The sequence below is a fragment of the Panthera uncia genome, chromosome B4 (genome assembly GCF_023721935.1).
Source record: "Panthera uncia isolate 11264 chromosome B4, Puncia_PCG_1.0, whole genome shotgun sequence".
NCBI classification, from domain to species: domain Eukaryota; kingdom Metazoa; phylum Chordata; class Mammalia; order Carnivora; family Felidae; genus Panthera; species Panthera uncia.
Window position 1 is genome coordinate 114554153 of NC_064809.1, and position 16724 is coordinate 114570876.

The following is a 16724-nucleotide window of genomic DNA, read 5'->3' on the forward strand; positions in this document are numbered from 1 at the left end:
TGGGATGCTGGTACACACTCAAGTTTGAGAACCAGCCGGCTGTCCTGCTAAGGGGTGGAGGCACAGAAATGGAGGGCTTCTGGAAGGTGAGCAGTTGGGGTGGAGCACAGTGCTGGGGGTGAGGGACCCTTTCACAGACCCCCTCCTCCTAAGAGCAGTCTCAGGGCAATGGACAAATTCTCCAGTGACAGCCTGGCTTGAGTCCTCTGGGTGGGCCGTCCTTGAGAGATCCTGTGGCGTATAGTCCTGTCTGGCGACCACAGAGCCTCCTTCTGAAGCCTCAGTCACTCGGGCCCCCTTGGTGGCTGCTCCTTTCCCTCCGGAGCTCCTTTGCAGGGCAGGGAAGGTTGGGCCTGCGGTAGGCCATAGTAAACGGCCAGAAAGGTCTCTTCCTGACAAATCCTGGCTTCCAATTTATGGCTCCTTATTCTTTTCCCCAAAGTGGGCCCCCTACTCTGAGCTCTGGCTTTTTTTTTTTTTTTTTAAACTCTAGACAGAAACTGTGTCCATCCCTAGACAGAAACCGTGCCTCCTTTTCTGGACATCAAAACATCTCCTCCTAAGCAATCACGTCCCCACCGACGATAAAAGCAGCCCTTTGCCCAAAGCCACCCAACTCTGCACCCCACTCCTCGTGCCCCACTGCCCCACAACTCAGCCATCCCAGCTAACAGAAAACAGCCAAGTCTAGCGGCCTCCTCGCTTTGGGCCTTCCAGCCCAGGCCAACTGGGCAAGACACGACCCCACTGCAGTGCTCAGCGCAGAGACCCACCCCCCCTCCTCCCCGCTCAGGGGAAAGGAGGGATCCCCGGGTCCACCGCAGCCGGGGGTCCCCACCCGCGCGCCGGGGGGCCGCTTCTCTGGGTTTCTGGCCAAGCAGTCCCCGGCCTTGGGGAGGGGCTGCGGCCGCCCGGAGTCACAGAGGGTCCGGAGGCTCCTCCCCTGGGGTGGCCGAGCAGGAAGCGGGGCGCGCGGCGGGCGGGGGCGCGGCGCGGTGCGGGGCGAGCGCGCGGGGCGCAGGCGGCGGAGTATGCGCGGGCCTCGGCGGCCAGCCCCGGCGCACAGCCGCGGCCGGGGCGCGCGGCGCGGGGCGGAAAAGCCTGTTTACACAGACTGCACACCGCCTGGGGAATAATGCAGTAAAGGAAGTGAGCCGGCTCGGCCTGACTGCTCCAACTTCCTGCTCTCACACAACCACCAGAAAAAAAAAAAAAAAAAAAAGAGGAGCGAGAGAAAGAAAAAAAAAGGGGGAAAAATCAGGATCTCATTACAAGAGCAACAGACCGTCTGCAGACGCCTGTCAGCATGGAAAGTCGGGGGCTTTCGCCCGGTTCCTCCTAGAAATTCCCCCGAAGAAGGATCTTGAAAGCTCCCCCACATCTGGGTAGGTAGCAGGGGTTTCTGCCTGTTGCTCGGACAGTTGCAAAGTTTCGTCGGGGGTGCTTTTTCTTTCTTTTCTTTGGCTTGGTGGGGGTGGGGCTGGTGGGCGCCGCGGGGTGGGCTGCGGGCCTGGGAAGGGGGCGCCGAGGGGGATGCTCCTGCGCCCGCGCAGCCCGCCCGGCGGGAGCTCCGCGCCGCGTCCGACCCCGCGCCGGCGGCACCCTGCCCTGGGGCTGCGCTGCAGCTCGGAGGAGGGGGCGCGCGGGGGGGGGGGGGGAGGAGGGGACGTGGAGACTTGGGGTCCCTGGGAGGAACGGCGGCGGGACGGGCTGCGTGCCTGGAGGCTGGGCCACCGCCGACCTTCCAACCGGGGCTGGCATTCTCCTGGGGTGGCAGTGGGCACCGACGCTCCGATTCGGGGAGAGGACAGGGGTGGAGGGGGAAGCGGAGGGCGTGGGGAACGAAGACGTGGGGCTGGGGGTCGCTTCCATTCTCGTTCGGCAGGTGACCCCCGCCCGGGTCACCGCCCCAGGCGCACGCCCAGGTGGACCTTTAAAAGCCAGTGGAGTCTTTACTGGACACGGTTTGGGCAGAGGATCGGGGCAGGAGACGGTCTTGGAGCCCCCAGCTCTTTAGGAAGGGGCTCTTCAGCTTGCAACTGAATGTTGGCCTGTAATGCTACTTAACTTTCGGGAGGAGGAATTAAAATTTTGGAGAGTTAAAGAAAAATAAGAGGTCTCGGTTTTGTTATATTTTCTGAACCGAACCTTCGTGAGGACAAGCTGCATTTAGGTGGCGGGTGGGGGTGGGAGTAAGAAATGTTATTTCAGAAACTGCAAAAGGGGCTTTTTAGAAAAAAAAAAAACGAGTGTCGGGAGAGTTTCTGGCTTGTCTGGAAACGGCAAGACTAATTGCCATGCGCTTCCGCTTTGAAACTGGCAGCAGACAGCATCTTGAAAATGACTCACTAGAGGAGCTCACAAAGAAACTGGTTTGCTCCTTCTCAGGTTTATGTATTTGTGCCTTTTACAGTTTCCTTTGTAGTGTTCGAGGGGTCCCCCGCCCCTTCCCCGCCGGCCCCCTCCTACCCTCCCGCTTTTGGAAGCCCCTGGCCGGTCTTTAACTACCCCCAGCACCCCAGCCCGACGGGGGCTGGGGGAGGCTGAGTTGTTTTTGGAAGTTGGCTGGGGAGAGGGTTAAAGGGATTCTGCTGCTGCAGGGGGAAAAAGTTCCCTGAATTTTCCACTGGCTGCTGCAGGAAGAGAGAGCCCCTTTAGTCATTGCTAAGTAATGTCTGCACACACACCAACTAATCTCATTAGGAGTTTCCGCTGCTCGGCACAGGAGGGGTTTTGTGCAGCCACTGTCAGCCCAGGGAGCCCTGTGCTGCAGAGGGAGACAAGTTACGGCTTTATTTACTTAGAGGTGCAGCTGGCCAACAACCTTTTCAGGGCACTATCTTGAAACTTTGAAGTCACTTTGGCCATTTTGGATTTCAGACTTACAGGTTTTTCTTTCCCAGTTGTGTGTAGGGTGTGTGTGTGTGTGTGTGTGTAAAATTTCTATTGCCCAAGCAGCTTAAACACACCCATCCTCTCTCTTCTGTGCTTATGTCTTTGTTGGAGGGGGTGTGGAAGGTGGGGAGCCAGAGGAGATGAGAAACTAAGCATGTTCCAGGCATATATTAATGAACTCAAATCGATTTCTGAGCCTTATTGCTTTATTGCCAAACAAAATACCCTCTGATCTCTCTCCCTTTTTCTCTGTCTGTGACACACATTTATTTGGGATAGGTCAGTTATGGGTTTCACTTTATGGGGATTATAAAATTACAAATTGTGTTAGGAGGGCATGTGGGTCAGACAGTTAAGAAGACTGTCCATAAGTGTTTTTAGAGTTTCCAGTAATGATCCTGCCTGCAAAACCCCCTGATGGTCTTTCTGTGCCAAATATAGCAAAATAGCAAAGGCCTTCTGGCCTTTTTTTTTTTTTTCCTTTTTAAACCTTTAAATGTTGGAAATGTGTAGAGTTGCTAAAAAGGGTAAAGAATTTTAAGGAACCTGATTGGAACTGTGGGGTTGCTTTATTGACAAGAACCTGTTGCTGGGGACATACTCTTGAGGGTTTTTGAGGTGTTGGTGTTTCTCTTATGGTCGCAAAGCATGTCCTGAAAACAGCTCAACTAGGGTGTGAGTCAGTGGACACAAGTACAGATGTCCCTAACATGGTGCCTGGCACAGAGTAGATGCTCAATAAATTGTTGCATTGAAAGCTGTGAGTAGGATAACAGAACTTACAATAAATAGATAAGGGAAAAAAAGCTTTCCAAAGGCTCAAGAAAGGCCCCTTTGAGCAAACTACAAACCAGTCTGGATAAACAGACTTTCTGGAGTAATTTTCTCCCCCAGGTGACATTCGGCAATATCTGGAGACATTTTGGTTGTCTTAACCAGAGGGGGTGCTGTTGGCATCTAGTGGGGTAAAGAATTAGGAATGCTGGTACACATCTGGCAAAGTACAGAACAGCCCCCCAAAGTAATTTTCCAGCTCCAAATGTCAGTAGTGGCCAGATTGAGAAGCTTTATTTACATTAACGATGATAAGTCTTTTATAGGCAGCCATTCAATGGACAGGACATTTACAAGTTATAAGTTGTACTTTTCTGCCACATATGTAATACAGTGTGCATGAATTTTCTCTCCCTTTCTGTCTTTTTGGTCAGTAATACATAATAGAAGGACATTTAAGTGATGAATTGTGATGGTTTACCTTTGTGAGCTGAATTAGACCATCTCTGAACCTCGCTCACTTGATACTAATGCTTTTTGGACCAGAACGGCAATAGCCCAGATAGGGAAAGTAGTGATTTTTCAGCCCTGTTTGAATTTTGGAGTTTCCTAAAACATTTATTAAAGATCTCTTTTTCTTATTTAAAAAAATAATTCAAAACTGTAATATACAGTAAATGTAAGTCTGAGATCATATATTGAAATTTATATTTGTAATAACTTTTTGGAACTTGAATCTTTTCCTGAAATCGGTTTTAAAGTCCTTCCAGTCAGTGCATATAAATTAAAATATTCCTTTCTTAGCTGTCAGATACTGGGTTTTGTGTGTTCTGTGCTACCCAATTATTTTTATATACCTATCCAATTCAAAAAACCAATATGGTTATAGAACATTACCTACTGACAAACCCAAAACACTAACAGAAAATTGTCCAAGGATGTGACTTCCTGGAGTAGTCCTTTTTCTTTTTTCTTTTTTCTTTTTTTTTTTTGGTGATGGTGAATTACTGCCTATGAATTAATACTGCTTTGCTCCTTTCCAGTCCTAGGGAATAATTCAGCCATCTCCATGTTCTCCAGACCTGGGGTTCCTCATTAAACTTTAAAAGAAATGGGTTCTCTATTCTGGCTGTGCCCTGGCTGCAGGCAGCTGGCTTCTGCCCCTTCATGAGGGCCTGCACCTACACATACACACACACACACACACACACACACACACACACACGGGAGCAACACGGGTCATTTGAATGAAGGACCCCACTCCTGTCAGATTTTTCTGTATGTTTCCGGCAAGAGCTTTTTATGTCCTGGTTATCCATAATTCCCCCTTTGTAGATTGATTTATAAGTATATTTGAGATCACACTAGCATAACAATATTTTCTAAAAGTCAGGAGGTTTTACTTCTGTTTTAAAAAACAGTTAATGTGAGGGGCGCCTGGGTGGCTCACTGGGTTAAACGTCCGACTTCAGCTCAGGTCACGATCTCGCGGTCCGTGAGTTCGAGCTTGCGTCCGTGAGTTCGAGCCCCGCGTCGGGCTCTGGGCTGATGGCTCAGAGCCTGGAGCCTGCTTCTGATTCTGTGTCTTCCTCTCTCTCTGCCCCTCCCCCGTTCATGCTCTGTCTCTCTCTGTCTCAAAAATAAATAAAACGTTAAAAAAAATTAAAAAAAAAATAGTTAATGTGAATTACGTTAGGAAGAGTCAGAAAACCACGAAGAAAAATATAAACTTCTCCCATAATCCCACCGTTGACATTTTGGTGTATATTTTTTTCAGTCTTCTACAATGTGTGTGTGTGTATGGACACACACCCACATACATGCACACATACATAAAACTTTTCATTGGAGTCACACTATACTTGCTATTTTATAACTTATTTTTACTTAACATATCATGTAACAGACTTTCATAACTAGTACCAAGACTAAAATTACTACACGTAGAGCATATATTTATTGATCTAATAAATGTGTTGACTCAACAGTGGATTGACATAATTTCTACATGGACTTGTTCAGTGTTTTTGTCTCTGCGGCTCCAAGTAATGTCCTAAGAATGCTGACCTCTTAAAAGACTGAATTCATATGTGCTGTGAAATTTGGGATTTTGATGACTTTCTCTATGATTTAAGAATGAGTCATAATTTGCAGTAGAATATCAAGATGTAGTAACAGGAAGTCCAGGGCCCTACACATCAAAATAGAATGTTAGATGATGAAAAAAGAGAAGCTAGGTTAAACCGAAAATATACCTTGAGCTTTAAAGAGGGAGGAAGAGGTCTCTTGCACACTGAGACAATTCTTAGTTATTAGTGTTTCATTTTATATCCAGAGAGTTTCCAAACTTTGAAATTGGTGTTTTAAATGGATTCATATCCCAAGATTACTATTGCTCATGGCCAGTTTGAATTAAGATCATCCAACTTTTTGGTTGAAACTGCAGCAGTGAGACTATGACAACTGTCTTTACCACCAAAAGTGCAGCCCCAGGAAATTGAGTTATCAGCGTGTGTGTGTGTGTGTGTGTGTGTGTGTGTGTGTATAAAACCATCTGTTCACGAATCCTAACCTTCAACAATGGTAGATCATTCAGTTTAAGTAACTAGTCTGGGCAGAAATTTGACTCCTTATGACTCCTGCCTATAACCAAAATAAAAATGGCCTTTCATCCATTACCTGAAGCTTAACATATGTGTCAGCAGTTTAAAAATAAACCTTGAATTGGTCATTTCAATAAATTGTAATTTGGTGTGAATTGCCACTAGAAATTAGTAACTCATCGATGATATGTTTCAATTTGCATTTCCTGGAAGGTAGTTATTCAATTCTAAGAATTAAATGGGGTTATTTTATAATTCGTAAGACTTATTTGTATATTTTTAAAGAAATTAAGATGATGGTTATACTAACATTCTAATTTGAATTGGACTAAAATTAATTTACTCACATATCTGCTCTAAAAAAGGCTCTAAAACACATGGTATCATAAGTATCTTTAAAGATACCATATCTAATAATAATTCCTAATTTTCCACATATAAATATGGGAATGATGGGGTAGATATAAAACACACTTACCTAATGCCTTCTCTTAGACTGGGTTCAGGAGTCCTTTACTCCAAGCAGTAGAACAAGGAATCTGAGATCGTAGGTGTCCTTTTTTTTTTTTTTAATTGGGGTATAATTTCATACATGGAAATGGACAGATCTTCAGTGTTTTTGTATATATCCAGGAGATCTATACCCCTTACCTTCAAATATAGAATATTTCTACCACCCCAAAACATGCCCTAGCTATTTCTTTTTGTTCTGACAATTTCATGATTCCATCATGTAGGTTATTAAACCCCAGAACACCTTCATAAAATACTGCAGTATTTTTATTTAATCTGCTTGGTTAAACATAAATCACTAAAATGTGTAGATTTCCTCAGCAATAGGATAGGAGGAAAAGTCCCTTCTACATTATTTAATACCACTTAAGCTAACCTAAGTAATCTGTGTGCTGCAGGAAAAAAGTAGATTCCTTTAAAACCAGTTGGGTTGAGGGGTGCCTGGGTGGCTCAGTTGGCTGAGCGTCCGACTTCAGCTCAGATCATGATCTCACAGCTCATGAGTTCGAGCCCTGTGTCAGGCTCTGTGCTGACAGCTCAGAGCCTGGAGCCTGCTTCAGATTCTGGGTCTCTCTCTCTCTCTCTCTCTCTGCCCTCTCCCATTCATGCCATCTCTCTCTGTCTCTCAAAAATAAATAAACATTAAAAATAATAATAAAAAAAAAGTTGGGTTGAGACACTATCCTTCCATCTTCCTGGAACTCAGTTTTCCAGCTGGATGGTGAAGTGATCCAGGTAGAGAGACTGGGGTAATCCCTTTCAAGCCAAAAGTTGTGTTGTACTATTTTTTTGAAGTAAGGAACTTGAATTCTTCTAAAAGTTGTGAAAATGTGAAAATTTTTGCTGTCCTCTGCAAACAGCCGACTTTCAGACATAACACAGCGATTTAAGTGAAGTATTCTGTGGTTGGAAAAGGGGTTCCCCATAAATTTCCCCTTCAATCCCATTCTGGCCCCTTGTTGAGTGAGGAACACTCGAGGAAAGGTTGGTATTAGCTGCTGTGCTTCATTTCCTTCTTTTTTTAAGGTTTGTGACCAGCATCACAATATCTAAATGGCTTACGGTTGGTCATTCTTGGAGACACCAGTGACTGTGTGTGGGTCATATGCTGAGTAGGCCCAGATAGGATTTTGATCACAAGGTTTAGTCCCTGCTCCTTCCTTCCTATAGTCTTTGAAAATGCTGTCCATCCTCCACTGCTGTGTCTGAGGGGGTCCCCTGTTCCTTCTTGCCTTCTCTAGTCCCTTGTCTACCCACAAGCTGGAGTGATCCTTTATACACAGGTCTGACTGCCTCACGCCTTTGCTTAAAATCTCCCAGTGGTTTCTGCCAGGGTAAAGACCCAAATCCTTAATGTAAGCTGTGATTTGGGCCAGCCACGCTAGCTTTTCATCCATTCCTCAGACCAGTCGTGAGCTCTTTGGCCACTGGGCCTTTCCAAATGCTGTTCTCTCTCCTGGGAATTCCCTTCCCTGCCCCCACTTGCATAGATTGTTCTCACTCTGTGTTGCCAGTTTGTGGCCATCCTTCAAGGCTCAGCTCCCACTGTCATTTGGTCATCAGCCCCAGCCTCTGGAACCCCTGCCACCTTTATTTACAGGTTTTCTCATTGACCTGAATTCTCCCTCTCCAAATTCTTACTATCCAAACGTAGGTAGTGAACACTTTGTGATCTATATTTCTGGAGATGGGTCTGGTGTCCCTGATTATTCGTTGATACTCATTATTCCAAACTCAGGAGCCAAGTAGATTTGATGGCACAGCCTCCCTTGTTACCCGAAGTCTCTGCCAAACCCTTGAATCCATTAGATTCGGAGAGTGAGGGGTACCCGCACATGAAAGCGCCATGATGTGTTTCACGTCTGTGAAGTCTGGAAGCTCCTTCTGGGCCTGTTCTGTTTTTCTCATCCTTGTATTCATCCAGCACGTTGTCCAATACCTGGCATTCATTGAATTAGAAACAATCTGAAGGGGAAAAAACTTGCCACTGGACTTGATAAAGCACTTTATTGCTATGCATAAATCCAACCCTCTCCCGGACAGTGAATTATTTGGGATTAATAAGAGGCATATTTCTTGGTTAAATCATAAAGCCAGCCAGGAAGAAACTCTGTAGAGGATATGTCATTTTCCAGAGTTTTTATCCAGACTTATAAGAACGGTACAGAAAACAAGTTTGTTAATATCTGAGAGGACAAACCTCAGCCCTGTTGCTGATATCGGTGTTATTCCTGGAATGGTTGGCTAACAGTTAATTCATAGGTCAGTACAACTTGGAAGGATCTTGATGTAAAATTCTTTCCATGTTAAAATTGATCATTGTATAGCAATCATCATTAGTCTTTATCAAGACTTCAATTGACCAAGTTTTCATAGTTCTTTAGGCTGAATTCCATAATATTTACAGTTCCAAGTCCTTCACTTATACTAAAACCCGCGTGTGTAGCTTTTGTTTGTAACTTTTTGTAATTAACGGATGATGTTTCTGATTAATTTTTAAAATAACAAAAGACTCTGCCTGTGTATTTGAAGGGATGAATGACTAATATCTACATTGCTTTTAGTGGAGGAAGGCTAGCTCTGCTGTGAATTTCAGCTGGTTTTGCCAAATAGCAGTTTGTTGATAGTCAAACCTTGATTAACCGGAACGTATGATTAAGCAGATTTCTCTTTCTGCAGTTAACTGTCAGAAGAGAAGGATCAAAACAACAGCAGAATAAGCCCCAGAATTTATTCCAGGATGTGCTCCTGGGTAACTTCAGGAATTCTCTGTAGGAATTAATTGCCAGGATTCTCCTACACTATCTGCACCTGCAAGTTCTCTTCATCCTCAGTAAGATGATACCAAGGCCCGGAAAGGTCAGAATGCTCGATTAAGCAAGAAAAGGGGTAGACGGTCATCCAGTTTCTGAACACTTAGAGTTAAGAAGAGCGCTTCTCTGGTTAATACTCAGTGAACTGGAAATATAGTTTCCCCACTATCTCCTTATTGGAGTTTGGAAATTTTTCCTTTAAAGGCTAAAATATAAGCCTTGGTGATTGGAGTTCACTTGAAAGTGAAAAAGATAAGCATTGACAGGAGTGTGTGTGTGTGTGTGTGTGTCTGTCTGTGTGGGTATGCCTCCACATATGTTGGCAATAAGAGGGATGCAGGCATCTAAGAGAACATGGTACTGTATAATCTCAGTTTGTGCTCCTTCTACATCCAGAGCCACTGTTCTCCTGTAGGATCTGAGCCCTAATTCTGTATAGAGGACGGGAGCATAAGGGAACATTTGCTAAAGTTCTCATCCAAAAGCACCATTATTTCACTGTGAGAACCCAGAGAAAACTTGGATTTTTAAAAAATATAATGCATAGGAGAGGAGAAAGTGAATATTCCTGATAATTTCAGCAGGTCCCATTAAGAACATACAAGAAGAGACCAAACCCTTCAGTAGTCTTTGGAACACCATATATGGATGCAGGTTTTGCATTTTTATATCTTCTGGAATCTAGAATCCATGAGCGTTAGTAGGGAAGTTATTTCTACTAATCCAAGCCCTGATCCAAGATACTGATCACTTAGACCAGAAGGTGTTGGGTGGTAGAGAATTACTTTTTACTTCTATTTCATTTTTTCTTTTTAAAAGTATTTTAGAACGAATATCTCCAAATTCTACAGGTGACATTCTGAGTGCAGGTTGGGAACTGATTAAGCCCCAAGCAGACCTAGGTTGTCCCATCCATGCTGAGCCTATAGCAGAGGGCTAAATTCATCTTTGAGAGTCAAGGCAAAAATACCACTCAGCCCTCGACATTCCCTGACTTCGCTTCATTCACTTCTTTGGGTGCTTTAGTGCTAATTCTCAGTTTGGCATTTAGGATACTTGGATAAATTGAGCAATTTTGAGTGGTGATAACATTTTCTTAAAGTGAATTACTTTCATTACAAAGGTATGGGCTGTTAGAAGATGCCTTGAATCAAACAAATGACCCACGTACATGGAGGTTCTCCAGAGCTTAGAGTGTTTGCTCTTAAATAAGGGCATTGCCCTGCTCTGATTTAAATCAGAGCTGAACCACAAGCACAGCATCCTCTTCCAGCCTTGGCCACATCCTTTGCTTTTTTTTTTTTTTTCTTAACCTAAATATTAAGACCTACTAATTTGACTTTGGAAAAGTAGAAACTTTAAGACCTTGACATAGGAGATCATATATGCTCCAGCTGATTAAAATGTAGGAAGGGTGACTTTCTTTAGCAAGAGAGAGAAGATCATCTACAGCAAGATCTGGCTGTTATTTTATTTTATTTTTTACAGTTAGTATAGTCTTGTGGAACAATTATTGGAAGAGTAGAGTATCAAGTTGTGTGTGACATTCCAGGAAAGGGCCAAGCCAGGTTAGTGGATGGCAGCTTTCTGAATGGGAAGAAAGGGCCATCAAGACACTTTGGGATATGTATCTGATGTGTGTTTCTGATGCCACCAACAGCCATTCTCTTCCATCAGATGTTTTTACAGAGCTCTTGAAGGTTAATATGTCTGCATTAACCAGACACAAATGAATAATAAATCATCGGTCTTCACTAGATGACAGTTCTAATGGTTTTTTTGTTCATTTATTCAGTACATTTGGGGGGTTGATAAATAGGTTTAAAATAACATGGCATTGGGCAAAGATTAGTTTTGAAATCACTCTTTGTCTATTTTTGCGACAGTTTTCTTAGAAATAACTGTACTCCACATGAAGATATTTTAAATGTGCTCCACTTACTGTAGCTTCTCGACCATTCGGGCTCGATTTTAAATAGACGTTCAGTGGAAAATGAGATGCGTTTTGTGTGCCACTTTATCTTAATGCCATCATATTTTTGCTTTGTGTTAAAAAGAACTTGATTAGAAGTTATTTAAGTTTAGATGAAACTCTGCGTTTGGTACCATAATCACCATATGTAGCAAAATGTACAAAAATGTGAGAGAAACGTGCATGTGGAGCCCGTAAAAGCATAAAAGGGATAGTCTACCTTCACGGCTTGAGATGCAGCTAAAATCCCCCACAGGTGTCCACCACATGAGCAGGTGATGACATTTTGAAGACTGCAGAGTCACCGGTTTTTATAGATCCCTTGCAAAGTGAATATATTATCCCAACAGATTATGTAAAACTGGTGATGCCTAGAATTTGCATTTCCTAAACCATGAAAGAGTTTTGCTGAGAAGAGCACCCAATGAGAGCTGAGCAGCTGAAGTGACCACAGAATCTAGAAGCCGGAGGGGCCATTTCCTTCCTTAGCTAACCATCCGTGTAAGGCAGCGCCTTGTGCTTCTCAGCAGTCTCTAAAGATGTCACAAATACCGGTAACTCGTAACTATATTTGCACCAGTACTGTAAACAGCAGGACCCAGACACAAGCTGATGCCCGTATTATCCAGCTAAATCGCAGCATTTCCAGGAGCCATCACATTTTGGCCTATGTTAAATTTCAGAAACAGAAAGGAAGAATGTTTATAATATTAGCCATTTGTAAATTATCAGTGCAAGTATGCTAGATTATAAAGTTTTAACACTGATCATATACTTCTGAAGAATATCAAGATCCATTAACTAGTATCATTTTCTAGATATACTGTTTAAAAAAAAAGACCTATAAAATGGTTTCTGTAGATTTACTCCAGGAAGAGGGAAAGATAACTTTGCCAGGAGTGCAGATGTTGGGGACAGTTGTCTTTTTTTGTTTGTTTGTTTTTAATGTTTATTTTGGGGGGAGAGAAAGAGAGAAGGAGGAACAGAGAGAGAAGGAGATACAGAATCCGAAGCAGGTTCCAGGCTCTGCTGACATGGGGCTCGAACCCAGAGAGAGAAAGAGAGAGAGAGAGAGACAGAGAGAAGGAGGAACAGAGAGAGAAGGAGATACAGAATCCGAAGCAGGTTCCAGGCTCTGCTGACATGGGGCTGAACCCACTAACTGTGAGATCATGACCTGAGGCAAAGTCCGCTGATTAACTGACTGAGCCACCCAGTGACTTAGCTATCCAGAAATGATAGAAGAAATGATACTTTATTACTTTAAGTTCTATAGAAAAGACCAGAAAAGTTGCTCTGGGAAGGCCACGGCTTCTCTCCCTCTCCAGGCTGCTACTAGGGCCGTGAAGGAAAGCTGGAAGGAGAAGGTCAAGGGTTCCTAAGATTAGTAGCCTGATGTGTCATGCATGCGTGAGAAGCAGCCACTGGTGAAGAGCGACGTGTTCTAATGCTAGTAAATGAAGCAGAGACTGAACCACTCCTGGAGAGGGTGTGGGACCCATGGCGGCTTTGGCAGGACAGGGAGCAGAAACAGTGGTCATACTGGGGAGAGATTTGGAGGCACGGGAGAGATGGGCCAAGAGGAAAGGCTCTGTACCTTTCCCTGGGTGGAGCTAGGGAGGGAGAATTGCCGTGCAGATGTTGGAGGTGGCCCAGACCGGGTGCAGCCCGGCCAGGGGAAGAGGAAGGCGCACACGGGGTTACCTTTCTGTCAGGAAATGTCCAGAGCTGCAGCAGGTCTGGGATGCTGAGCACAGCTGTGCACATTTCCCCGTCCCCAGGGTCCCTTGGGACTCCTCCAGAGAGGAAGAGATGGTGTCGCAGCCCACACCTGACCCCACCGGGGCCTCCTTCCTCCCCCACCCCGGTGTCCGCTCAGTGTGTGTGGACACGTGTGAGAGAGACGGGGAAGATGATGTTGGTGATCCTTTGGCTGGGTGGCATTTGAGGAACAGTTCCAGGAAGAAGAGCACTGTTATTAGGCAAAACATATCGCTGCTTGCCATTGTTGGAAAAAGAAGCGGTGTCCAGATTTTTAGTTAGAAGAGCTAAGGCTTGCATTTTCTTTGACTAAATGTATTTTATCTTGTGTGTGTGTGTGTGTGTGTGTGTGTGTGTGTGTGTGTGTGTATTTTTTTTCTAACGTTTCCACTGGGTGGTGCTGCGGGAGTTCCTACCTTTTGCCTTGGATCTACCCTTCCCAGAAAGACGCCTCTAAAGCATAATAGGAGGAAGTCCTGATTTAGAAAGATTTTACAGTTTCAACACAATAGAAGGGTTTGGAGGATGCTCTGGCAGGAAATGTTTTAGTTTCTGGATGTGGAAAATTCACCATCATTTTGTATCATGCAGAAGTTTTCTTACTATGCTGGGTATATATTCTTTTGGCGGTTACCAACTTATTATTTAGCACAGAAAAGCTTTCAAGTTTATCTGAGAGATTACGGTTTCATCCTAGTGAAAGCAGTATGTAAGATTTCCTTTATTTTTGACTTTTGTAAAACTATCATAACAAAAAGTAAGCAAACAAACATTTCCTGATGTTAAGACAACCACAGATTTAAAAAATATCTCTGTTAAGGTTTTATTTGAAGCTGAAGGCATTGTTCCATTCCTATTTTAAAGATAATTTGTACAGTGTATTGGCCAAAAGGATAACTTGGATTTTTATTTTCAAAATAAACATATAAAGTCTTTCAATTTGATAGCACTCATGTATGGAAGGGGATAGGGCTGGCCTTATCCTTGTTTTACAGATAAAAAAAAAGTTGAAACACAGAGAAGTTGACGTCCCTGCCGGAGATCATGCAACTCTTTAAGGCCGAGGCTGTCATGAGAATTTATGTTCTGATTTCCAACTTTTCCCCTTACACACAGGATCAAGTTTCAAATATAGGAATAGGACAAAGTTTAGGTAAAAGATTTTCCTTTCAAAGGCCTATGAAATGTAAGAATCAAGGGTAGTATGGGAGAGAAAATGCCCACTGGAAATTAGGAAGCTCCACTCAGTGGAAGCTCACATTTAAGGATGGTTGGCAAGATTTTAAGTAAGTTGTACTGAACCCAAGGCAGCATTTTGTTTTCATGTCCTTGTTATGATCCTCCACGAAATCCCAAATATTGCTCTCTTAGAACTTGAAACAGGGCTTCCCCAGAGGTGTTTGTTTTTAAAGGAACAAATGTGAGCTTCTGCTGGGTGCCACTCTAGGTCCTATCATGTGGTTTCAGAGGGGCTCCCAGTCTGTCCCTATTCTCAGGTGAAGTGACACCCACGATTCCTTTTATTGTCTGGAGGAATGCGGGCAGGTTTTAGACCCCATCTCTGGAGCCAGGCTCGGTCCATAGAATTTCTATTCTTGACTCGCATCCTCTTGTTCCACTGGCTTGTGTATCCACCCCAAGCGAGAGGAAGACTTCTCCTGCTGAGGAGGAGCTGAGTTACAGAAGGTGCAGCTTCCCACATCTTGTCTTTATTATCAAGAGCCAACCTTGATTATTTAGTGTTGAATGAACCTGGAGTGGGTCTAAACCAACATACATGTCTTTTGTTAAGAAAAAAAAAGTTAATTTTTTGGGGGGAGAGAGCGCTAGTGGGAGGGGGGCAGAAAGAGAGGGAGACAGAGGATCCAAAGTGGGCTCCGCGAGGACCGCCGAGAGCCTGATGCGGGGCTCAAACTCACGAGCTGCAAGATCATGGCCTGAGCCAGATGCTTGATGGTCTGAGCCACCCAGGCATCCCAACATGCAGATCTTTTTAAAAGGGAAATGAGTTTAAAAAACGATGGTAGCATGGGTTCAAAGTCTCTTTCTTAAAACAGAACCAATCAGAATAACTGGAGTCACAGAGGAGGCAAAGCCAGAAATGAACAAGGAAATTTCCTGATTTGATTCACAATGGGAATGTTACATGTCCCACTGAGTTAAAATGAGACTTCTTGCTTAGCAGCAGTGAGATGTGCATGCAAGAAATGAAGCCCCTGCTGGAGGAACAATGGTGAGAAGCTGGACATTGGAGCCAGATCCCTCTGGGTAGGAGTCTCTGTCCATGTCAATCCTGTGGCCGTGAGCATCTTATTTCACCTTTTAAAGTCATGACTTCCTTGTGGAGGATTAAATTGAGATGTGTATGAAGTGCTGAGCACAATGCCTGGTACATGATAAATGCTCATCAAAATGTTAAGTGTTAAAAAAGAAAAGCTCCTATTTAGAGAAGGAACAGATTTTTATTTTGGTACGAGCCCTTTTCTTGATTATTCCATGGACTCTCAGTATTGCTGGTCAGGGAGGATATACCTAACCTTTCCTTTAGAATGGGGCTCTTGGAACTTTATAAATTATCTTTAGTGTTTTATGAATCACGTTGACATTATGTGTATTTTGTAGGAGTTTACCTCCCCCCACCCCCACCCCAGAGACTTTTAGATTCTCAAAGGGATCCATGGACCCAAACACAGGAAGAAGATACTGTTCTGGAGATGTGACTCTGTGTGTGTGTGTGTGTGTGTGTGTGTGTGTGTGTGTGTGTGTTCTATGTATATGATTATATGCTTTAAGTTGCCTATATGAGATTGTGGATATTTGACTGGTTTTTGAGCCATAAAAACAACAATTTCATTTAGTTCAACCTAATGGTGGTAATTGTTAAGTAATGTAATTTGAGACAGTGTCATAATGAAAGAGACTATAATGAGGTACGAGTATAGCTTATTTTCATACGTTATTTACCAGAGCCTCACAAGTCAAACTTTGTCAGGGAGCCTTGGACCACTGGTAATCCTATTTCTCTACAATAACTTCTGTGTACAGTACTCTAAAATAGACTTGATTTTCCCCAGGGGTTTATTGGTAGCTTTACGACATCTAATGAATCATTTTTCTAGTTCCATGCACTTTTGATCCAAATGGCTACTGTTGAAGAAGAATTTGCTTAGTATTTATTCCCTATTGAATTCATAGGGCTAATTACTCTGAGGAGGGAAAAACAGTCTCAGTGAGTTTTCTTGGGCAACGAGAATAGCTGTGTTCTTCCAGAAAGCAGAGTTTGGCCGTCGTATTGGGGGTTAAAACAGAGCTGACACACAAAGCAAAATGAAACCAGAGCTGCAATTACAAAGTGGGACAGATGTAGGAGGCCAGGTTTCCTGTGGCCCATTT

General features: G+C 43.9%; 1 protein-coding gene across 4 annotated transcripts in view; it reads left to right on the forward strand.

Annotated features, from left to right (window-relative positions):
* The first annotated feature begins 906 nt into the window (after window positions 1–906).
* The window catches only part of ELK3 (ETS transcription factor ELK3), a 68985-nt gene continuing 53167 nt past the window's right edge, over window positions 907–16724 (forward strand). The window contains exon 1 of one of the 4 annotated variants that reach the window (XM_049626113.1): window positions 907–1385. The gene's annotated coding sequence lies outside the window, so the exon portion shown is untranslated. The remainder of the gene's footprint in view (window positions 1386–16724) is intronic. The other 3 variants (XM_049626112.1, XM_049626115.1, XM_049626111.1) reach the window with 3 other exon arrangements.